The following is a 26,505-nucleotide window of genomic DNA, read 5'->3' as shown; positions in this document are numbered from 1 at the left end:
TTAAGTATTTTTGGAAATTTAATAATATTGTTGTTCAAGGATTAAGAGTGTTACTGAAATTATGCTTTTTTGTATTCAAAAGAACTCATGGAGAATGAGCATTGAGCACTTTGTAATTGAAATAGCCACTTCAAATTTGTGTAAATTTATTTTAAATATAAAAATTTCAGCCAATTTCATTTAGAAGTTCATTACACGATCATATTTTTAATATTTGTTTACTATGCGATAATAGTTTTGTGTTTATAATGAATTGCAATTAAATTTGCAAGAAAATTTCTTTTCGAACATTTTATTATCTAAGAAAAGATAATAAAAATTTATACACAAAACATTAAATTGTCAGAAAACAGAATGATTGTTATTTTAAGGAAACAAAATCTATTTTAAATCCTTAAAATTTTAAATCAGGTAAATAACAAATATATTATAACATAACTCGTATATACAATCAAATAATAATGATGTTAGGCAATGTTATTTACATTATGAAGTTTTTATTTACAAATTATACTCGTATATTTACACGATGTTTTACGAATACTTAATTCAGAGACTTTTAAATAGAATAATGAATAAATAGACTTATAATAAATATGTAAAGTGTTTCTCCATATATGAGATGAAAGTCTCATTAAAAAAATTCAAAAGAAATGCTAAGAAATAATCATCAAAGTATGAAAGATCGAGGCCCGGTTGTCGGCCGATATTAAGAATATGAATATAATTCTCTTCACTATTTTAAGTAACCAATAAACATTTTAATATTATGATGTAAGACTCCTTTCCTAGAAGAAGGAAATTAGAACACCTGCTCGTGAGCAACAGGAGTTTCTGCTTAACCATTGGAATCCACAATCAGGTGGACCATTATAAGTCAAAGGACTGAACGGGAATGGCGAAAAGTATTTGGACCAGGAATCCAATTTTTCGAATCTGTGCAACCGCGTCACTTGGTGTTGGACCGGACCATGTTGTCACCGAAGGACTGAACTTCTTTTGCGGAATCGTACCACATACTGTTCTGATTTAAGAAACGATTAAGAACACTATAGGGATGGGCAACAATCTAGTGAGAATATTCAGCGAAGTCTATTCGGGTGATTGCAGACTCAGTAGACAGTGTCTTGAACATCCAGACACTTACACATTCAGAGTTGCCATTTTCCGGACTTTTCAGTTCATCGGGAAGGTGGATCTTTAGCGGATGCTGTAGGGTATGCCCTGCACTCAGGACGTGGGGGAGACATTAGATTCTTATACGTATACATTTAAACTGTTACTCCAGTTGTACAAATCAACAACATTATCTTAGACAATCTAGTAGAATTAAAAGTTAAGAAAGTTTTAAGAAACACTGACATGTTTCGTAGCATTTATAATTTATACAAAAGTTCCCGTACATACTATATAGAATAATTTATATACTCTTACATATATAAATAATATTATATTATAAATTTTTGTACATTCATATAAGTTTCAAATTATATAACAATTATTTAAGAAAAATAATTAAAATGATATTTAAATAATATAGCACAACTCAGAAATACATATATGTATATGCGTATATAATAACATTAAAAGATTTGATTTACGAGAATGATATAAATAACATTTATAAAAGCACCATCAACAATTTTAATAGCAACAAATTGTATAAAACCTGGAAATGATTTTTATGTTAAAATCTAGTATACTTTAAAATTACATTGTTGTTTACCAATTTTATAAGATGTATAATTCAAATGAAATTATTTTATCTTCAGTAAAAATCTCTCAAAATGGTACTCTAAATTTGGTTTTTGATATGAATGAATTTTCGTATATAAGGTGTAACAGTCAGTCACAATTTAAAAATTTAAAACAGATTCATTGTAATTAGAACACTTTATGACTAGGTTTTAAAGAAATATATTAATTGCTCAAAAACATGTGGTAGGAAGCTTAGGCAGAAAGCGGTGCGATAAATTTACAATCTAAAATTTTTCAATTCTAAAACTAATTTGAAAATTATTTTTGAAACGTTACTTAGCAATATGTTATTTAGGGCAAAAGTAATGTACAATTAAGTCGAATTCGATTTCAAATAGCTTTTGGTTAAGTCCCATAAAATGAGTGAATTTAATTAGACTGTGTGCGCTTTTGATGTCTTTAATAAATCTTTTACGATATATTTTTTCTTCTTAATTCATATTTATTTAACAAGTCTACTTCTATAATTAGAATCGCAGCGATTATGCATGTATGTAAGTCATTGCCTCATACTCTTAATATTTTGATTTCACTTCTAAATGTTTAAAGTACCTTTATAATTTTATTTTATATTGAGCTAAAATACATATTATGAAATAAACTCAAAGGTAATTGACTTACATAGCTATGAATTTCTACATTTAATTTTTTCTTTTTGGGAAAGTTAACTTTTAAATATCTTAATTATATTTTGATATATTTTTTGGGAAAAGTACGAATAGCTTTGTCAGAATATATTAAAATATTAAAAATTTATTATGTGTATTTGAATTTATAACAAATGTACATGAGATTGTGTAGTAAAGTATAATATGAATGTATGTTAAATGCACATGATTTGATTCACGATTGTGTAAAAATAACAAATGGATTTAATAAGAAAAATTCGTTTTTAATGTCACGTATTAAAAGGATAAGGAAATGCACGAGTTGCAAATAAATGAGGCTTTAATTATCTTTACACTGTAAAAATTAAAGAAACGTTATGTTAAAATCTAAAGAGCTATTACTCATACTGCTTACTGCCTTTTCTTTTGTATTCTTCAAAAAAAATATCTTAATTATTTATGACTTAGAATTAAAGGATTAAAATTTAAAAGTTTCTCATTTCATAGTAAAATTTTGCAAAAAAAGAATATAGAGAACAATATTGTGAAAATGTTTTTATTTTGTTTTTTTTTTTTGTTTGAAAATTATTTTAATTTAATTTTGTGCTTCCTAAATTATATATGTATATAAAAGTTATTTTAAAAATATATTTAAGAGTCAGTGAGAAAAACTGATTCTTTAATAGGAATTTATTATGAATTCACCACGCCCGTTCTTGGTTATAGAATGTTTTTTTTTTCAATCTTCAGCGTCCTCTGACAATTCTTGCAGAAATCAGTTGGTTTGCTCTTAAATGTTCAATATTATTGTTGAATGGAAAATGGTTAAAATCTTCTAAAAAAGTAAGATTAAGGCAGATTTCAATTTTATTCTCTCCTTTTTTTCGAGCTTGCACACACCTCCTATTCTTCTTTTCCTAACGTAAATGGGATATTTTAAAAAATAGTTGTCCCCGAAATTCGTTGCTGGGAAGACAATTTCTTTTCCAGTTTTAATGTAAAGAGAAAATGTAATTATTATAAGATTAAAGTGCCGTTTCTTAGTATTGTATTAAATATATCAATTATTGGAACTTTTAATACGTTTGCTTATGGTTGAATTTGAAATTCTTGAGAATTAATTTCAAAATATTGATGTTTGCAAAAAGAAACGGTAATTGTAAAATTTCTGATTCAAATTCCATTTTCCAAAAATGTTTTTGCGGGTATAAAATAATTTAATTTTTTAACTTAAACTTTAATTTAATAATTTATGTATCTATTAATTAAAATTATGCTCAGACATTTTGCTATACTGCTTGCTACTTAATTTTTATTCTAAAATAGTCTTCTTTTATAAAGTCCCTCTGAAACTTCCTTTCCGTGTCTGTATAATTATATTTAACTCTAAATCCTTTATAATTTTGTATATATATAGCTTCTATCTAAACTGAATGCATTATCCTATCACATTAAGTTATCCGTAAGTGTAAAGTAAACGTTTTCCATGTACAATTTAAATAATTTTAACAAGAATTTTTTTTCGCGTTTTTACGGCTCACATTTTTTAAACAATAGCACATGAAATTATTTTATATTATTGCCACGTTCGTGTGACCTTACGTGTTTATACATTATTTGTGTATTCATGTGGTTATGTAAATATACATGTAAGAATATTTATTCCTCTTTGTGTATGTGTGTGTTGAAAATTAATTCTTTTTTGTGCCGAGAAGCGGATGTTGTAATAATTTTATAATGGTAGAAACTAGATAAAAATTTCCGTTTAAATTTTTCTTTATTAAAGTTTTACATTTTATGTTTTTAAAATTTTTGAAAACGATTTATGATGCATGTAAAATTTGGGTTATAAATATGAACGATTATTCATTCTAGAACTCATTCAAAATATAAAAATAAAATAGAACATGTGATCAAAAGAAGTGAGAGTGTGAGACTCATTAGAAAAGTTAATGCTCTTTTTACCAGCGGCATTGCATACAATACGGTAGGTTATGTGATTTGTTAGGAAATACATAAACTCTTTTCAGATAGATACTAGACTGTTGGTCTATCCGTCTGTGTATCTGTCTCTCTGTCAGTCTGTGCAGATAACTATCAAAAGTTCGGCCGACTCGACTTTTTCAAAAATTTGTACCTTAGTTTACTTTGGGGATGAGACAGTTTGATTTCTGGAATTTGAAATAGAAATTTAAAGAAATTTTTCATAATCTTATGCAACATATTTACATAATATTTTAATGCGGTCTGTTATATGCTGTCTGTTACATCAGATTTTTTGTATTAAACACGTTACAAATAACGTAATAATTTTTGATATTAACTTCAAAAGGAAACAAAATTGTTTAAACAATCGTGTAACTAATAACGTGTTTCAATGATTTAATTTGTTTTTACATAAATGCGATAAAATGCATGTTTGTGTATTTATATAGCAATTTTACTAGAAGTTAGATTTTACTTTCTTACGTTTTATTAGCATGTGCACGTTTATATCAAAACAGTAATCAAGGGGCAAGAAGTAATCAAGTAAAACGTGCTACTTTGAAAGCCTTTGATTTAATCATCTGTATTCCTCGCAATAATTTTCTTTTATAAGAGTATATTAAATTTGTTTGCACTTTGTATTTTGGCAGCACTATTAATTTTGAAACATTTTGCAAGATAATTCAATTTTTCGTTTTCCGCATTTTTTTTTTATATCCGTATGAACGTATGTTCAAAGGATATAATAAATTTCCCTTACCATTTGACTAAGAAATAATGGCCTGAGATATTGGCTCAAGTATATGTTTTCGATCAGCGTCGAATTCTGAATCGATTTAACCATGTCTGTACATCAGGCCTTTCTTCTGCCTCAACAATAACTCAAAAATTAATTGAGCTAAGTTTACCAAACTTTTAGAAATTATTTACTATATTAAATGTCAGAACCCTATTTAAATTGGATATATGATCAGGCCATTTATTCGGAAGCTGCAGTAACACTTAAAACTTTTGTTTGGTCGTATCTCAGAATTTATTCATATATATTTATCATAGTTATTGATAAAAGTCGTTGAAAGTTTTGGACTGCTACTAGTATTTGATCGTAGCTCAGAAACTATTCAAGCTAAAAAGCTGAAACGAATTAGATGATATGACCATCATATTTAGTAAAACTCTTTCAGATTGTATAGGTTTGTATAGTAACTATCATAAAATGGCACTATACTTACATGAAAAGCAAGAGGTTGTTTAAAACTGTATATCAATTATCTCCGACATTTAAAATCAATTATTCGTAGGGGGATGACCGAGTTGACATGGTCAACCATGTCTATTCTCGTTTATTTTTATTTCTTTTTCTGAATTTTGTTCTTAGAAAGTTACTTTTGCAACTCTAATTTACAAAAGATTTTTTTTTAAATCTTAATAATAAATTTTATTAAATTGCACTTTAACTTCAGCATAAAATTTAAATGTTTCAAGTGGGTCATGTATTTTATTGAAATATTTAAAACTGCCTTTGACATGCTTTTTTTTCTAATAATTTTTGGTATGAAAACTCACTGCAAATTACAATCACCTTTTATATTTTTGCAGTAATTGCACTATTAAGGTACACATAAAAAGAATTTTTGTTTTTTTTTTCCAAAAAAAAACGTGCTTTTAAAAATTGTGTGACTAAAATTTTGTTGCATTTTCTCAGAAAAGAAAGGAAATTATTTTTTTTTTCATGTCTTTTTTTCACAACTACACAATTTACAAAAAAAAAAGCAATTTCTTTTTACAGTTTAATCTCAAAATCCTTAATAACACATGATTTTATGTGTGATAATCTTGTGGTCGTCGTCGGCATCTATTATTTTTATTTATTAAAACACTTTGTTTAATTCTTTGTATTTCAATTATTTTTATTTCAATGATTCTTTTTATTTTATATTTTTCTATTATTATTTTAACAATTATTATTTATTATTAATTTTAGGTTTTAATTATTTATTTATTTGATCACTACTTTCTACCTTGCTGACTAATTTAATAATGATCAAATTCTGTTAGAAAATACTAGAAGCATTTCGTGTTATACAATACAGTTGTTGAGAATCAATTCTCGAATAACTGCATCTCATATTAAATTAAAATATGGTTGTAAAGCGACGAACGTACATACATGTATGCATACTATAATACCATTACTTTAAAGACTAAAAATTACATGCAGGGTGTTTCACTTGCCTAATATTTTTTTCGCGTCGCTACATTACTCCCCCTGCAGTGTAAACGTTTTAATACAAGTGTTGGGGTGCGAAAAATTTGAAATTTAAAAATTAAGAAGAAAGTAGGGAAAAAAATAACTAAAAAAAAAATAATGTAAGATTTGCTGCTTTGAATAAGAGGAATGGTTACCTTGTATATTATGCTTTAAATTGTACAGTTTTTTTAATCCGCTTTTGACTGCTTGTCTCGTTGCTCAAAACACCAAAAGCTGGCTTCAATCTGTCCACTGAGACCGAAATGTTCTTGCTTTTTATATCTAGTACGAAATGTTTGCGAAACCTTCTCACGATCGCGAAAGGACCTTCATAGGGAGGAGTAAGACCGGTTTTAACACGGTCTACACGGACAAAGACGTGAGTGCACGTATTCAAATCTCTTGGAAAGAATTCCTTTGATTGTGTAGGGGTCCGAGTCGAAACGGTTCGAATGTTAGACATATATGATCTAATTCTTTCGACGAATGTATTTTGATCTGCCAAATCTTGTGTGGTGCCTCCGAAAAATTCACCTGGAAGTTTCAAAGTTTGCCCATACAGCATCTCCGCGGGACAATATCCCAAATCGTCCTTAACGGTGACTCTAATGCCTAGCATGATTAGCGGTAGTTCGTCACTCCAACGTGCGGAAACACACTTGGCAAAAAGACACGATTTCAGCTGTCTATGGAACCTCTCCACCATTCCATTTGATTGGGGGTGGTAGCCTGTCGTACGAGTCCTATGAATTCCCAACATTTTGTTCAAATTTGAGAAAAGTTTAGATTCGAACTGGGATCCCTGATCCGTGGTGATTGTAGAAGGTACGCCAAAACGTGAAATGTATTGTGCAAGAAAAGTTAAAGCCACTGTTTCAGCTGACATATCCGCTATTGGATACGCCTCAGGCCAACGTGAAAATCTGTCTACGATAGTCAATATGTAGGAGAAACCGTTTGATGGCGGAAGTGGACCAACCAAATCCATATGTATATGATCAAATCTTCCTGGAGGGACCGGTATTTTATCCGTCGCTGACTTAGTATGCCTTGTAATCTTCGACTTCTGGCAACTGATGCAACTCCGGGACCATAAACCTACGTCCTTGTTCATGTTTGGCCAAAAATATCGCTCAGCGATCAATTTTCTCGTTGCTTGGATTCCAGGATGGGACAAATTGTGCAATTTCTCGAAAATTTGTTGTCTAAGTGGTTCTGGTACCCAGGGCCTATTTTTGCCAGTTGAAGTTTCACAGAATAATTTCTCTGTTGATAACGGAACCTCTATGAAAGAGAACTGTAACGTGTTAGTTTTGCAGTCATTTGAAGCGTAATTCCGTAAAGTATTATCTTCTTTTTGTTTCAGGATAAAATCGCTAAGATTGAAATCCAAATTTATTGGTGAGTTTTCGAAATCACGTGAAAGATAATCAGCGACTACGTTACTTTTTCCGCTTATGTGTCTAATATCGGTGCAAAATTGCGCAATATACTCCAAATGTCTAGTTTGCCTCGGACTTCGCTCAACGCGCGACTTCATTACGTGAGTTAACGGTTTATGGTCGGTATAGATGGTGAAATTTCTGCCTTCCACAAAATATCTAACGGCCAAATAAATAGCCAACAATTCCCTGTCGAATGCAGAGTAACGAGTCTCAGCCGATGACAATTTTTTTGAAAAGAAAGAGATTGGTTGCCAGGAGCCCAAATTGTATTGTTGCAACACTGCGCCAACCGCAAAATTTGATGCATCCGCGGTAATGCTGAACGTCGCATCATCGCGTGGGTGCACTAGAAGTGATGCTGACGCTAGGGCCTCCTTTATTTTTTCGAATGAAACATTACACTCTTCAGGCCACGTGAACTCGATTTTAGAAGATTTCTTTAGTTTCTGTAAGGTTGTTAGATGCGAATAGATAGGTGTCAGTAATTCGGCGAGATTTGGGATAAACCGGTGGTAGTAATTTACCATTCCCACAAAACGCTGAGTCTGTTTGATTGATTGAGGTGGGGCGAAATCACGAATGGCACGACACCTCTCGCTGGAAGGCCTAATGCCTTCACTAGTAACAGTATGACCAAGAAAATCTAGAGTCTTAACGCCTAGAACACATTTATTTGGTTTAATAGTTAAACCAAACTTTGCTAGTCTCTGGAAAACAGTCCTAACATGATTTAGGTGTTCCGAAAAATCTCTACTGGCAACCAGAATATCATCTATGTAAACGAATGCGAAATCTAATCCAAATAACACCTGGTTCATAAAACGTTGGAAAGTTTGAGCCGCGTTCCTTAAGCCGAAGCTCATGCGGGGAAATTCAAACAATCCGAATGGTGTTATAATTGCGGTTTTGTGGACATCTTCTGGAGCCACGGGTATTTGATGATATGCTCTGAACAAATCGATTTTGGAAAATATTGTGCATCCGTGTAGCCTTGCGCTGAAATCCTGTATATGGGGTATAGGATACCTGTCAGGCACCGTTACCGCGTTCAATCTGCGGTAGTCTCCGCAGGGACGCCAATCTACAGAGTCCTTCTTCGGCACTAATTGTAATGGGGATGATACAGACGATGACGAGGGCCTACAGATCCCTAATTGTATCATGTGTTCGAATTCTTTCTTTGCGATTCTATGTTTTTCATGATTTAATCTTCTAGGTTTGGAGAATGGTAATGGACCTTCTGTAAGTATATTATGGACAACGGAATGTTGCGATACGTGGGCAAAATCGGGTAAAGCTGTTAGACCTGGGAATTCCTTCAAAAGTTTGCCAAAATCATTCGCCAAAGAGTAAGTTATAGGGGTTGGAGTATCCACTGACACCACTGAAGCTCTAATTGAAAGGGATGTCGCTGGGTCTATTAACTTCCTTTGCTTCAAATCAACGATCAATCCAAATTTTTCCAAGAAATCAGCACCTAAGATTGGACGATTAACACGGGCGACGACAAAAGTATGCGTGAAATTACGACGCAAGCCTAGATTTACTGAAATTACTCTAGTTCCGTATGTATCTATTTTAGTACCGTTGGCTGCTGAAAGAAAAATATTTTTATCTTTCCCGCAATTCAAAAAGGAATTGGTGAATGGTACCACAGACAAGTCAGCCCCAGTATCGATCAAAAAATTCAAATGGTTTTCTCTATCTTTAATGAAAAGACGGCTTGTTCTTGCAGAAACCAAACTGTTGGCCGTCCCAACAGTAGGTGACGTTAGTTTTTTGGATCCGTTGATTTTGCTCCATACTTGTATGGTGCAACACACTTCCTGGCATTTTTTCCAAATCGAAAATGAAAATAACAGTAAGGACCAGTAGACCTAAATCTTTTTCTGCTAGGGGTGCGACTTCTAGTCCTATCTCTGGAACGGGTTCGCGACTTCCGATGCCCAGCATCTCCAATTTTTAATTCAGCCATTATTTTTTTAAGGGAGCCAATTTCTTCCTGCAGGTTTGCAATTTTGTTTTGATTGATGAGCTCCTCAGACTTTGTGGCGATCGGCGCAACTACTGATTTAGCGTCCTGCATTGCATCCCAAATTTTGTCAGCGGTCTTTAATAGGGTTTGGATATCCTGTACGTTTTGCGAAATTAGAGCGATGTTTATTACGTGTGGAAGACGACTCAACCAAAGTTCCTTGATGAATTCCTCACCTGGTGTAGCGGCTGAACCTGCTAGTTGCTTCAAGTGACGGAAAAACTCTGATGGTCGTCTGTCTCCTATCTCCTCGTCCGATATTAATTTCTTAATTCTTCTCTCCAAACTCATGGAATGTCTGCTCGTCAATACTTCCTTTAAATTATTATACAGGTTGTTGTCTGGGGGATCCTCCAATACATCCATGATTGACTCGGCAACATCTTGTGGCAACGCTGCTACAACATAATTGTATTTACTGAGATCTGAGCTAATTCGATTTATTGCGAAAGAGGCCTCGACTTGTTTAAACCACGTACCGATCGATTTGGGCCAGTAAGCAGGGAGACGCGCGTGCATGGGTTCGATTATATCGGGTTTGGGTTTGAAGTCTGGATTCTCCTTAACCGAGCCACTATCCGAATCAGAATCTGCCATTAAAAATCTACCAGAAGAGAAGAGGACAAAAAAAATAAAGTAGCGATAAAAATGCCTAAAGATAACTTTTTAAATGTCTATTTTTAATAGCAACTATTAAAAATTAATAAAATTAATATCTTTTAAATTAACAAAAAAAATATTTTTCAAGAAAAAAAAAAAACATCTCACTCTAAATCTAGAGAAAAAAAAATAAAACTTAAATTTTTTTTTTAGGTAAGTGGTCACTCTAATTCGGGATATTTTTTTTTTTAAATTTTTGTAAAACAAAAGGTAGCTGGTCACTCTAAAATGTTGAGGTATAAGATATTAATATTATCACTTAATTTCAAATAATAATAATGCGTGTATGTCAATATAATATAATAAGTTAATATGTAGAATTGTAGCAACCCAAAATTATATGATTATGTATGTATGCAAATGTGGAGAATCGCATCTACTATTTGTTATGGATACTTGTATGCACGATTCCAATATTTTTAAAAAAAAAATTTTTCAAACAATTGTATTTACCTGAATAAAAAAAATTAATGTATATGTATTAACTATATGTTGTGTTGTTGTTGTAATAACAACCCAACATAAACATATATTATTATAAGTTAATATGAAATGCAATTTTACATATGTAGTTTAATTTTAAATAAATGTGCAAGGTATTTTTAATATGATTGAAAAAGGAAAAACAAAACTAATTTTTGTAATTTATCTCTGGTTTTTTCTTTTTAAATTTAAATAATATTTTAAAAACTATTAAAAACTATTTTTTAAGAAAAAAAAACTAATATTCAAAATTTACTTATTTTCTTTTTTTTTTTTAAATTGATATTTTTAAGAATGCTATTTATATTAAATGTTAATTATTTGTTTACTTAGTTTTTAGAAAGAAAAGAAAACAAAGAATACTTATTATTTATTTAATTTTACAGAAAAAAAAAACTTAATTATTTATCTAATTAATTTTTTGCAATGTTTTTTTTTTAAAACAAAAATAATCTGTATTTTAGTAAATATTACATACTGTGAAGACTTTCTTTTACTTTCCTGTTCTTTATTTTGTGTGTTGAAGAATGCCGACGACAAACACCTTTCTGTTGGTAGTGATGATGTCGATCTTTTATTGTAAGATGATTTTGTTTTTGATGAGTTGTAGCTTCTGAAAACCTCCTTATTTCATGCGATGCTTCGTTTGTACATATTTTGTTTTTTTTGTACAATATATATGTATATAGTTATCTTTTGTACCACATATGAGTGATGGTACAATTACCATATATATGCTATGTGCTGTATATATTTTTATATATTAATATAAAAATATTTATTATTATTTTTTATGAACGTATGATGAGGTATGTATAAACAATTTTGTAAATTATGCAAGGTAGGTACTAGGGTTTATTTTATAACATATTAGATTAGATTTAAGTATTTTAGTTTTTACTCATGTGCACGTGTATATTATAATTGTTTGTGTTGTAGTATTAGGTTAATTATTTTATATTGTAAATTAAAATTAATTTTTAGTGTTATTTATTTATTTTTGTTTTTCTGGTTAGTTTTTTATATTTTTATATAAAATTTTATAATTTTTAATTTGTATTTGTATATTATATTTGTATATGATTATAATTTTTTTAATATTTGTTATTCTTTTTTTTTGGAATGAATAAATGAAAAATTTTTTTTTTTTTTAAATATTTGCTTAAATTTTAACTTAACACATTTTTTTTAAATTTTTAGCTTATTAAGAATGTTCACTACACATGTATGTGCACTTTATGTATCATATTATGCTGTTTTTAAAAAAACACGTGTAATTTTTTAAATCCAAACTTATATTTTATTTCAGAGACCATCTATTGTTTTTAACTATTTGAAATTTTCGTAAATTCACCAGCAATTGTTTTCGTTAATATATTTTTTATTTTTTATTAACATTTATAAATTACTTTAAATTTTGCTGCATGAATTTTAAACCTCGGGGTCACCAATGTGGTCGTCGTCGGCATCTATTATTTTTATTTATTAAAACACTTTGTTTAATTCTTTGTATTTCAATTATTTTTATTTCAATGATTCTTTTTATTTTATATTTTTCTATTATTATTTTAACAATTATTATTTATTATTAATTTTAGGTTTTAATTATTTATTTATTTGATCACTACTTTCTACCTTGCTGACTAATTTAATAATGATCAAATTCTGTTAGAAAATACTAGAAGCATTTCGTGTTATACAATACAGTTGTTGAGAATCAATTCTCGAATAACTGCATCTCATATTAAATTAAAATATGGTTGTAAAGCGACGAACGTACATACATGTATGCATACTATAATACCATTACTTTAAAGACTAAAAATTACATGCAGGGTGTTTCACTTGCCTAATATTTTTTTCGCGTCGCTACAATCTTGCTTGTAATTTTAAGTACCTATTATTATGTTCACTTAGTACTTAAGCAATAGACTTTTGAGTATTTTTTTCTTTTAATAACCGTGTATGGTGTCGTATATACATATAATCTAATGAAAATTATATAAGAAATTTAAAAACGTAAAAACCTACATGTAGTTATAAAATGCATAAATTAAGTAAATGCAATGTTTCAAAGAGAGTAGGGATATTATATCAAAGTGCAATATTAGCTATAATTACAGAGTAAAACTCTCCATATTGTGATTAGAGAGAAACTCATAGCTTGAGTGAAGGAATAAGTACTATTTTAGCATAAGTTTTCTTTGCATTTCGAGTACCGAAATTTATGTAATCTTAGTCGAAGTTCGCCCTTCTGTTCGTTTGGTGTTATATGCCGGAAATAGCCAGAGACTTGAAATTTATTACAGATTCTTGTTTTAACTATTCATGTAAGATTTCCCGAGAACCATTACAACATATGTTCAGAGAAATGTTTAACTTTAATCGCATGACATACGAAGTTTCTTCATAATTCAAAATTCTTTGCAAAAACATCTTATTAATATTATTATTTTATATTCTAACATCTCTGTTATTTTTTTTTTTGAATATTATCTCGTTCAATTGTAATTTCTATGGTTAACATTGATTGAAAACATTCGAAATTTCATAACACTTAATTCAAGAGACAATAAGAAGAAAATATATACATACATATATAATATGAAATTCGGTTGAAATACTTAAATTGTGGTCAATTATTTAGGATAATGAAAAAACAGTATAAATAATAAATTAAAAATAAAATTTTTATTCAAGTTATAAGAATTTCTAAAAACCTTTTTACACATAAATCCAATTTATTTTAAAGTATTTTAATAATTTATATTTAATTAAATGCTTATTTTTTTTTTGTATTTTTATCATTTACATGCATTTCAAATCATTATTCAAAAAACCTAAATTTAATTTAGAATTTATAATAATTATTAATGCTTACTGAATGTAGAATATCATTTATTTATACCAATTTATTGGTACACAAATACATACTAAAATTTTAATTGAATTAGGTATTTATTATAAAATATACGTTATAGTTATCTATACAGGGTATACGTGTTCTAGATAGAATGAATTTAAAATAAAAAATTGTATGCTTTTTTTCCTTTTTGTTTGTTTTTAGCCTGCATCTGTATTTATTAGGCTTAAAAATTTGATTTTTCTGAAAATCCGATCAATTTTTAAATTTTTAAATTAGAGACAACTTAATGCACTCATTTTATAGCCGAATATAAGACATTTTAGTTTGAGAAATGTTGAAGCACAAAATCCAAATTTCTTGTAAAATTTTTTCAAAATTTTCTCCTTACCTACGTGAAATGAAATTTGGTATTCCGACCTTGTTTATAATGCCCAATATTTAAAAAAATCCGAATATGACAAATGTACGAAACCAAACCGTTAAACAATCTGTATTTATAAAGAAAAAACAATTAAAAATTTTTTTGTTTTTGAAATTTAAAATAAATTATTTATTTATATAGTATTTAATATAAAATTAATTTGTTTTTAATTAGAAGAAGATAATAACCTCATTTATTTTGATATAGTTACTAAATATTTTACATTAAAGCAATATAATACAATAAATAATGCACATATACATACATAATTGACACATACATATTATGTTGTTTAGTTTTCAGAGAATTTAAAAAAATTAAATGATATAATATTTTAGTAACCTTTGCAAATCCACAAAATTTTCTAAAACAAGTGGAAAATAAAATTTAAAAATTTATAATGCCTACTTTTCTAACCACCTGTTCCATTTTTTCTATCAGGATTTGTGTAAGTTATTTGTATTCATTTGTTTCTGTGGGAATTCGCCAAAGTCTAACATTCCCAAAATTTCATTTGTCTTATAGAATAAGGCTTATCGATTTTAATAAAAAACTAACGATTAACTTGTTGATAGTATTTTTTTGTGCATAATTTTAAATTATTAAATTTTAATTTCATAATATTTGGTTTGATTATAGAAATTAGACTTCTTTAACCCGTAATTTATTTACCTTTTTTTCGCATTTTAATTACAAATTTTTACTTTTTTGGTTTTTTCGTAAGACTTGTCAAAAATAATTAGATATCTTGTAAAAATTGGTAAAAAACATCACATAATTGATCGGAACGATTATTGTCTAGTTTAGTGAAAGTGTTATTGAAGATTATATGAAAATGTCTTTTAGAGACTTTACAATTTTATTCAAGCCGGTAGGCTTTTACTTAACATTCTTCGAAAAATGTGAATTGGGCTCTTAGTAGAGTTTTCTTTTGTGCCATCCGAATTTCCTGAAAAACTCGCCATTCAGATATAATAAAAAATGTAAAATCGACTTCTAGTTCAGTTTGCGAGCCCTAATATTTTTCAGAAATTTATAGGTTCATTGTTTTAACACCCCGAATTTAAATATTAATCTTCAAGTAAGTTGGATGATTATTTCTCTTTTATGCTTATTAATCTAAAATAGATTAATAGTCTGATATATCCTAAAAGTTGCCGTCCTTACAACGGAGAATTGCGTTCCCAACGAAAACTCGACATCCGAAATTTGGTGCCAAAACATAACCCCCCTTATTGTATGCAATGCAATATCTTGTACGAAATAAACAATAAGTATCCTGTAATTTTTCTGAAATTTATGTGTTTATTTATATGTATTTTTGTAATTTTGATATGTGTATAATTATATATGAAAACATTGAATATATTGGTTCGCAGTAAAATTTTTCATAAAACAATATTAAACAATATGTTGATTAAGTATACATACATTTGTTTTCCAAATATTATAATGCATATTTATTATTGTGTTTGAATTATAAAAATAATTACAAGTAAAATACATTAGAGATAAAATTACTATAGAATTGTAATTTTTCAAAAATACAATATGCATGAGATTATTTAAAAGTTAATCATAATAAAATATAAAAGTTATTAATGGCGACAAAATAATAACAAATAAATACTTATTCGTTGGTATTTTGAATAGAATAAAATAAAAGCTGAATTAAATTTTCGGCATTCATGTAACTGAGTGCATAAGTGAATGAGTTTTACTACTATGTATATAAAGCAAAGGAATATGTTCTTTTCGTTATAAAATTTCATTAATGTACAATACGACACGCTGAAATTTTTTAGCATTTTTATCTAAAAAGTTGTCAGACGATTGACTTTTTTGAAAAAAAAATTTTGTTTAAAATTATGCTTAAAATTATGTTTAACTATGATTTTAAATTGCCATATTACCATATTAATTTATGCAAAATTTTAGTACAGTATTTTTCAAAATACGGTGTCTGCCAAACTACTTTTGAAGTTGTATGGCAGGCACCAGAAGGAGCCAAGTAATTCAACGACTTTAATCAGACACATTGGCCTTACTATAATATTCGTTTGTGTGAAATTTCAATACCACAGCTTTTATAGTTTCTGAGATATAACCAAATAAATTTTGAAGTGGTAGGGTAGCTCCTCGAACCGGTAACCCGATCATGTCCAATTTAAATAGGGTTCTGGCACTTACCACAATAAATCATTTGGTGAACTTAGCTCAATTAACTTTTGAGTTATCACTGGGACGGACGGACGGACAGACAGACAAAGCTAAATCAACTCAGAATTTGACGCTGATCAAAAACATACACTTGAGCCTATATCTCAGAGCATTACGTATATTTCTTAGCGTTACAAACGGTAAGGCCCTTTGAACATACGTTCGTACGGGTATAAAAATAAATATGAGAATTTTTATCTTTCACTTTCAAGCTGTGGCAACATTAATTACAAAAATGTTGTTTTTTAATGTACATCTTTTAATATAATATTAATCTATTTTTTTTTGTACTGGGTGTTGACAACCCTAATTATATGGGGTTTATTTATACATTTTCCGCTTAGTCTGTAACAAACAATAAATGAATATTTTTTCGAAAAATTAATTTAATTTATTTAAGCTGTGTTTGCTAGGACATTTGAAATTATAGTTATATGTGGAGTAATTAAATCTTAACAATTGAACTTTTACTTTTAGTCAATTTGTCACTTTTAGAAATAACTTGGGGAATTAATTATCAAATTTCTTTAAATTTTGTTTAAGTTTGCTTTAACCATTTTTATTCTATATAGTTTTAGTTTTCCTCTTTAGATTAATATTAAGGTAAACCTATTTATTTAATAAAGTTGATTGTTTTTAACAAAATATTTTTTTACTATTGAAATTAAAATTCATTTAAAAACTAAATACTTCTTAATATTAGAATTCCAACTCTGTGTTATTCAATTTTATATGAATGAAAAATTTTAATATTTAACCATAAATATCTATCCTTTCCAGTTAAATATTGGATTAAATATTATCAGTTTTAACAATCAACACAATATGAAATTTATATGTTATTTTTAATTTAAATTATTTATATTTCAAAATCAATACAAACATATAAAAGCAATTATTTAGAATATAAAATGTTTCAAATATTATGGTTGTACACATACATACATACATTAAAAATATTGATTTATATTAGGTGCAAGAGTGTAAGGTTGAAATATTTTTTGTTTACAAAAATTTTTTTTTAGGAAATTGTGAAAATATTTTGTTTTCTTTACAAAATCTGGTAGTTTAATAAAACTTATACATAATGCTTTTCTATTTTAATTTATTCACAATGTATATTGGGAAGTTATACTTGGTTTGGTTTTATTCATTTTTGCATAACATAATAGAGAGCATAACATTATGTAATTTAAAGTTGATTTAGTATTTTAAAAATTCTTTTAAGCGGAAAAATAAACAATCACTTTTTTGAAAGACCCAATTATAACCATTATAATACTTTGGCAATATATTTGTTATCTATTGTTGTTCTATTCAAGAACTTGTTAGCTCATCTATTATAATTATATGTATAAGTGATTGTAATTTTGTAATTCAGTAGCAGGTGATTTGTTTGATATGATACCATGTAATATCAATATTTCATATATTCCAATTTTCATTTTCTATGAAAAATCTTTTCCGTGGCTTGTGAAAAATAATGTTTGTGGTAATTTTAGAATATTATAAAATATTGTAATATTGCACTTTAACATATTCAATTAATATTTGAATTAATATATTGTAGATTGTAGATTTGTACAACGGGGGCAATAGTGCACCGCAACCACGTATAAGGATCTATTGTGCGCCCACATCCGAGTGTGCTACAATACACGCTCGAGACCCACCCTCCCGATGAACTCAAGCAACTTGTGAGGACCAGAAGACCGTAACTCCGCCATCGTTAGAGCAAAGCCCCCCAGTACATCCCCCTTCCTCCGAGCAAGAGCATCACACTCCCCCTGGAGGTGCACCGAGGTCTCTCCATACTCCCCACAGAATCTGCAAGTATCCTCATTTTCCAGGCCCAGCCGACTGAGGTGTCCCCTAAGCCTGCAAAGACTCGTCAAAATGCCAGTGAGGACTTTCACCTGTTTCTTGCCTATCCCTATAATTTTCTTAAATCGCTTCTGGTCATAATCTCCCAGGAGCTCTTTGGCTTGCCGCAGCCCCGGAAGACTTCTCAAGCGCTCCGACCGCCTTCTTTATAATACTAAATTAATATATTGTATATATAGTTTTATTTCATCGGAAAAAATGATTTTTCCATACTGAGAAAAATCGTGTTTTTAGTTTTAGAGAGAAAACATTAAAAGTTGCTCGTATATTATTCTATAAAATATTATCCTATATTCAATAAAATTGTATGACTTGTTTAATTTTAAAGTTGTAACTGAATATTGTTCAACTTTACATATTTGACTATGATATTATATTTGACTATTTGACCCATAGATGGCAAGAATGCGGTGTTACATTAATTTCAAATGAAGAAGATCGACTTACTGGAACTGACTTCTTTCATAAAAATGTTTAAAAATGTGTATGAAACAAAAAATTCAACAAATATTCAACATAGGTCTTTAAATATGAGGTATTTACATAATTGAAAAGATCCCGGAAAATCTTGTAATTTTTATTGGGTGACTTAATTTGAAATCACGGTACATCTGAAAAAAGGTCTGTTGATCTTTTGATTTGAAATTCTTTCAGCAAAAAATAATTTTCAAGGTATAAAAGCTTTCTTTGCATATAGAAATAACACTATATTATAGAATCTCAGAAGGGAGAAATACCATTTCTACTTTACTTTTTAGTTTTTTTCTGAACAGTAGTATGATTTGAATACAATTTGGAATTTTTGTTTCTTAAGTTTAGGAATTATTTCAAGGCTACACCCCTAACTTCATATGTTGCTGATATTCTCAAGCCTACAAACCCTCATATTTCAAATTGATAAAATGTCACTATTACTTTTTATGTTTTCTGTGTTATATTTTTACCCAAAGTATTGAATCTATATATTGTGAACATTTAATATTATGTGTATAATTCTATTATAATACATTCTTACATATCTGAAATTTATAACTATTTTATCACTGCAAATTTTTGGTTTTTATTCATATTTTAATTAAAATTTTCTAATATTAATTAAATTCTATATTGTCTGAGATCCTTTATTTTATTTATTAGCGTATAAAATATATGGCTCTTCTACATGATATATTCATAATATACATTGTCTTGTATATCCTTGTACAATTTCTATAATTCTCCTAAAATGTGGTGAAAAATAATGTAAAAACAAAAAATTTATTTTTTGCCTAAAATTAAATTTTAATTTTTATTATTAATTACCGTATTACATACTTGTATAATTACACAAGTATGTACATTATGTGTAAAATTTAATATTTGTTTGCTAATGTATTTCAGTTTAGATAATATAAAAAATATAATAGTTTTTTGAGTAATTTTGAAATATAAATATTTAATAATTTGTGTAACTATACTAATAGTTGCACAAACACATATGTAGTTGCATTACAAGGACCATAATATGTTTATTATGTACAATTCTGTCCAATACATGAACTATGGATGTAAACGAAAAGAGATTAATTGAAAAACAGTAAAGGGATAAAATTGATAAGAACCGTAATAAATTTTCAATGTTTTTGGATAATTTATTTACAGTTTTAGTAGATCGAAATAAATTATTAATATTGAAACGAAAAAAAAAAATTTAAATGAGAAACTTTTTTTAGAATTTTCAACAAATTTTTTTCTTGTTACCACCGCATTGCATACAATAAGGAAGGTATAGTGATGGCACCAAATTTCGGATATCGAGGTTTTGGTGAGAAAGTTGTTTTTTTTATACTCCTACATCACTTCTGGGAGAAGCAAAGGGCTGCTGTATGATATCGTTGAACCATGAATCAATTTCTTGCATCATCGAGTTTACTATGGAGGTGGCGAGCCTGCCGTAAAATGAGAAAGCATTTTTCAAAAAATGAGGAACCGTAAATAAACTATTTTTGGAGAGATGTCAATCTGCCGGTCTGCGTGTGCACGCTGAACCAGTTTTATTTGAAATTACGGAATGATCAAGTTTTTCAGGCCGATTTTACATTTTTTCACATATAAAGAAAAGTAATCAATCAATTTCCTTGAAATTTAAAATTTAAACTGAGGGTATTTTAGCAAAGAATCTTTAAATTTTTTGGAACGATCAGGGCTTGGAGGAAACCGAACTAAGGGCCAACTTTAAATTTTTTACCATAGCAGCGAATTGATGGATTTTCTTGAAATTTAATATGCTTGGTACCGGAACTATAATTGATTAGCTTTTCAAGCCATTCGGATTAGCCATTCTTATTTTGGATATAAACCAAAATTTTTCTAAGAACCAAATTTACTTTTTTCTAGGCATATTAATTAAAAGCCTACTAACGCCCTAAAAATTGGGAAGAACGTGTTTAAAAAGCATTTTTATTATCTTCTGTATCACTTTCGCTTAGCTGGACAATACACATTGCGATCGGTTATGTGCTGAACACATCAGGTTTTTTTTTTGTTTTGTTGATATAAAATTAAATGTTAGATAAATAACTTATTTATTATACGTAGAATGGACATGAAATGTGAAAATTATGTTGAACATCTAACATTTTCTGTGTGTTACGTACAATTTACGACTAAATTTTTCATCATCATAATTTTAAATTTGTGCATCGAAAAACTGTACAACTGAAATGAATTTTACTAATAAATTGATAAGTATAATTGCTTAGTACTGTATGAGCGGTATGTTTTGTCAATGAGGACAGTTTACTTTTTCGAAAACACTAGCTATTTTAAGTGAGTTTTATAGTCATATTTTATCGTGAAAGCCCATAAATATACAAATATATGAAAAATAAAACTTGAAAATATTTAAGGTTCCGATAGTAGTCAAAATATGGAGGTTTCAAACTTTAAGGGACTATTATTTTTAAAGGAAGGGGGGGAATCTAAAAAATAGAATCCTAAAAACGTTTAAATTTTGTATTGAATAAATTTTATGTTTTGACATAAAGCACAGTGTAAATGTTGCCGAAATTTTTCGAGCAACACATTCATTTTTGACAATGCAAATAAATTTATTTTCAATATTCTCTTCACTCAAGGCTTCTAGCAAGCTGAGATGAAATTGAAAAATAGAGAGAGTAAGTAAATGAAAATTATTTGGCTAGTAAAGATAATAAATTGAGACATGTATTATAATTACATACTTGCATGACAGAGTACACGCCCTTATCTGCAGCGTTTCACTTTTGAAGTTTTCATTTCCTATTCGTTTTGTTCAATGTGATTGAAAACGATTTCTAATAATCTCTTATACATAATTGATAAATTTTGATATTCATTATTAAAATACGTAAAACTTAACTATATAAAATACTTGAAATTAATGTTTACATAACTGATTCATATTTTATTGAATCGTGCGTATTTTGACCTACTTCTATATTATTTGATATAGTATATACAAGCATATTATGTAGAAGTGAATTAATAGGAAATATACATACATTCACATACACACACATAAGTGAAATGATATAATACTGGCATGTGGGAAATTAAAATTTCAGCCACATTTATGTACGTGTTTTTGATCTATGCACACTTATCATTTAGTTATTGATAAAACCGCAAATGTATAAAATTTTTTAAAATTGAAAAAAAAATTTTTTTTTATTATTTCTGTAATTATTTAAAATTGATTTTTGTACCAAAATTTCACTTATCATGGAGACATTTATGATTGTTCTATGGTGGTGAATTCAGAAATTTATTTACGCCCGAGTTGTATTTTATATAATTTTTCAGCAGTTTTTGTAAAATCTTTTGATTGATTAAGATTTAGAATTAAAGATTAATAATTTTATAATGAGTTAAAAAAAACAAATTCAAAAATTAATCTTGAATTTTGATATTTTTACTATTCTTGTATTATATATCATATTTAGTGGTTTTATGTGTTAATGGCCTGGAAATTTGCTCAATTTGAAACTAACAGAGCTTAATTACTGGATTGTTTTTTTATCTACTTATCAATTTAATTTATAAATGCATAATTTTATAATATAGTCTTAAATATCGGACCTAGTTGTCTAGAAACCAATTACGTTTCAACTAAGAGCACCTTCTCAAGCTCATATGCAGTTATAGTCACTATAGTTAATTGGGGTGAAAATATGGGTGGAATTAATATTGTTAAGTCATAGCATTTTATTAGAAATTTAGTGAATTCAGCAAGTTTTCAGATTTTTTTGAAGATATGAGTAATTGCAGAATTTAATTATTAATAAATTTGATTAATTTCACATCAATACTTATTTTATTGCATTAAATAATTTAATATTTGGCGACATTAGAGTTGCATAGAACTGCGAATACTTATAATACCTATAATATGCTATACGATCTAGAGAAATTTAATGCAATAGTCATCTAAAATAAAATATGTCGCTTATCATTAAAATTTAATTTAATTTTTTTTTATGAAAAACAAACCGCAAATTTCATTTCGTGATAACTAAAATGATATTAAAATGTATGTATGTGAATGCGTAGTTAAAACATATTTAATTTATAAATAAATAAATTTTTTTATATTATATTAAAAATTTAATATTTTGAACAAATATTAATTTGAATTTTAAAATATTAATGTATTCGACAAATTTTATTCAAAATTCATTGACTTATCGTGTCACAATGAAGCTCATAATTGCGTTTCTTTTTTTCAAATTTTTGATCGCAAAGGGCTCTTTTAGACTCCTAAATTTTCTTAAAATGAAGATTCCGGAAGAGTTATTTAATATATGAGATCTTCTTGATTAAATTCCATGCGTTAATGTTAGCTAATATTTTGCTAGCTTCAAATTATAATCATAATAACTTATTTTGATTTAGTCAATTTAAATGTTCTTGAATGTATAACATTTTGGTGAAAAAATAATTCAAGGCATCTCCGGCGACTTGTTCTATTAAATTATTATTAAGAAAAATTTTTTAAATATTTAATGTGATTTTAAGTTTTGAATTTTGTCATGACTTTTGTTCTATTATATTATGTTATGGTCTAATGCTAGTGTTCTATTAAATCTGGCGACACTTATTCTGTATTATTAAAAATAATCATTTCAAAAATATTTATAATTAATTTTTATTTTATTTTATTAATAATTTTTGACCCTTTAATCTAAAAATTTTTTAATTAAATATTGTTTAATAAAATTAAAATTAACAAATCATTAACCATTGAGAATTTTGTGTTTTATCAATTAATTAAATTGATTGCCTTATAAATAAATAAAAAAAAAATTAATAAAACGCATAAACAAAAATCCAGTTGACTAAGTTAACTTTAAGGCAAAATCAAGAATTATTCATGGGTTTTTGTTAGGTTGATATGACTACCGAATTATACATTTAGGCTTGATAGTACTTGACTTCCATATAAGTACCTATCCTCGTATGAACCATTCTGGACATTTTACAATCCTTAAAATTATTGATTAGACAAATCAGCCACAGTAAATTTCATATCACAAACGAAATATTGAACTGGAAATAGTGAATATTTAATAATAAAAGAAATAATGAACATTTATCATTTTGTTCACATTGCGTGAATAATTTACGTTACGTGAAGTTCCATTTGAATGATTCCTAACCAGAACAAATATGCAGTTTTGCTTCCAAAAAAAATCCCGTGCAAATAATATTTGCTATTCTCTTTAATAGTATTATTTTGAGTTTCGCAGCCGTAAAAATTATGTGGTATGGTGAATTGTTTTTAGCGGAGTAAACAGACTTGTATAAAATAGAAGCCTAAAACATTTTATAATTCATATAGACCAATTGGCTACACAGCCAGTATTTGAAATTATAACATAATCTTATTTTTTGTTATAAAAATTTATTTTAAGTTTAGTTTGAGGTAATCAATCTAATATTTCGAAAAATAATTGGTTTCAATTTAAAATTTTTGCGGAAAATTTTCACACGTGTATCCTTGAGAGTTTCCGATTTTCAATATTATAGGCGATTCAACAAATAATTCAGCAATATCAAATTGTGAAAGCTTGTCAGTCAATTGAAATATATGTACATTAAATTGAAACTATACCTTATCCTTGAAGGATTTATAGATTTTCCCGGAAATAATGTTTTATTATTTGTTCCATCGGATTGACTTATAAATCACGAGGATATAAATGAAAAATATTGTCAATCGAATAATTTCTCATTCACAATGCTTTAAATAAGTATATATATATTTATAAATTTGATTATTCTTAAAAGCCTATAAGTTGACATACAGGAATAAGAGTCAAAGACCATTCTAGAACAATTCAAAGTAGAATAGTTTTGAATTTTTATGCGCATTTCCATTGAACATCTTTCAATACCTTCGACGAAAAATAAGTGATATTACTCATTTTGGTCCAAATGTATTAATCTTGTATTTCGAGTGTTCGAAATTTTTAACAGTCATTGGAAAAAAATTCAAATATGACGTCAATTGGAATTTTCGCGCGTATTCGTGATGCAATACTTCCGAAACGGAAAAGGAATGTGAAAGTGGCACATCTTTCATTGAATCCTAATGATGTATAAAAACTTTTAAATTAAGTTTATTTGGAATTTTTGGAACAGGTGAATGTTCCAACAAGCTTATCGAAAACTCCAAAGGAAAATTAGCTACTACGTATGTTCGGATTGAAAAAGTGTGTTTATAGTACTAGATTCGAAATGAATAAACGACATTACTAATAATCAATATTATGAACAGCAGTTCCATATAGTCTTATTAAACGTATTACTAAACCATAACAGAAATTCAAAGCTTTAATTTTTTTCTAAAAAAAACAAGAAACATACAACAGTAAAATAAGCAATCAATTAAAACAAACACAATAATTGACCAAAAAACAAAACTAAAATAAAAATTCGAAAGGAAAATAACAGTTAAAAGTTAAAAACAAATCCATAAAATTATTGCCGCTTTCCAAAGGATTTTATTAGTTTTTCTAAAAAAAAAAAGAAAAAGTATGTTATCGTCTCGTCACGTCACCATCACTGTTACATGGCATCACTCACGCTCTTTTGATGACATTTAATGTTTCATTTTTTTATTTTTTATGTAGAATATGTTGAAGTATTGTTTTTTAGGCAAATGTTTGCAAAATTTTCATTATCATTAAGGGCGAATAAGGGCTAGAAATATGTTAAAAGAGAAATTCGCAAATGAAATTTTGTGGAATGAGCGTATGTCGGGAGAATAATTTTAAACTAAAATGGATAGAGTTCTAAACTTTTTGATAGCCGTTCGAAAAAATTATTTTTATAGTTTTATGAATATTTTGTTAAATGTGGTTGAATTCTTTATGATATAGTAATAATTATAACAATAGAGCAAATTAGCTTAAAATTCGGGTCCACTGTCCTATACTCGTATTAATGTAACAGAATTAGATGACATGATCAGTTTTATTAATTCTTGTATTTTTTTTAATAATTAGAAATTAGACCGATTATAACAATTTACGTATAATATTTTTTTATTAATTTTTTTATTTGAGTTTAGCATATTTTGTTGTTTACATATTTTTTTTACAGAGTAGATACAATGTACAGGACTACTGTGTATAGGAGTAAATTAGATTTTAAAACTCTCACAATTTATTGTATTCGATAAGAGGTGTATATATGAGAACCAATTCAAATTTATTGTTTTTTAAAGAGCTCTTAAACCAAATTTAAATTTTAAGAAATTAAAAATAAGAAAAAATTTCATTTGAAATTTTCGTAGTATAGTTGGATAATATCAAAAAAGTACAAAACATATCGAATGTCTGCTTAAGTATTTAAGGTGCATTCAATA

This window comes from Condylostylus longicornis, unplaced genomic scaffold, assembly GCF_029603195.1.
Source record: "Condylostylus longicornis isolate FDR11 unplaced genomic scaffold, ASM2960319v2 ptg000034l, whole genome shotgun sequence".
In the NCBI taxonomy this organism is placed as follows: Eukaryota; Metazoa; Arthropoda; class Insecta; order Diptera; family Dolichopodidae; genus Condylostylus; species Condylostylus longicornis.
Note: the sequence above shows the minus strand (reverse complement) of the source record.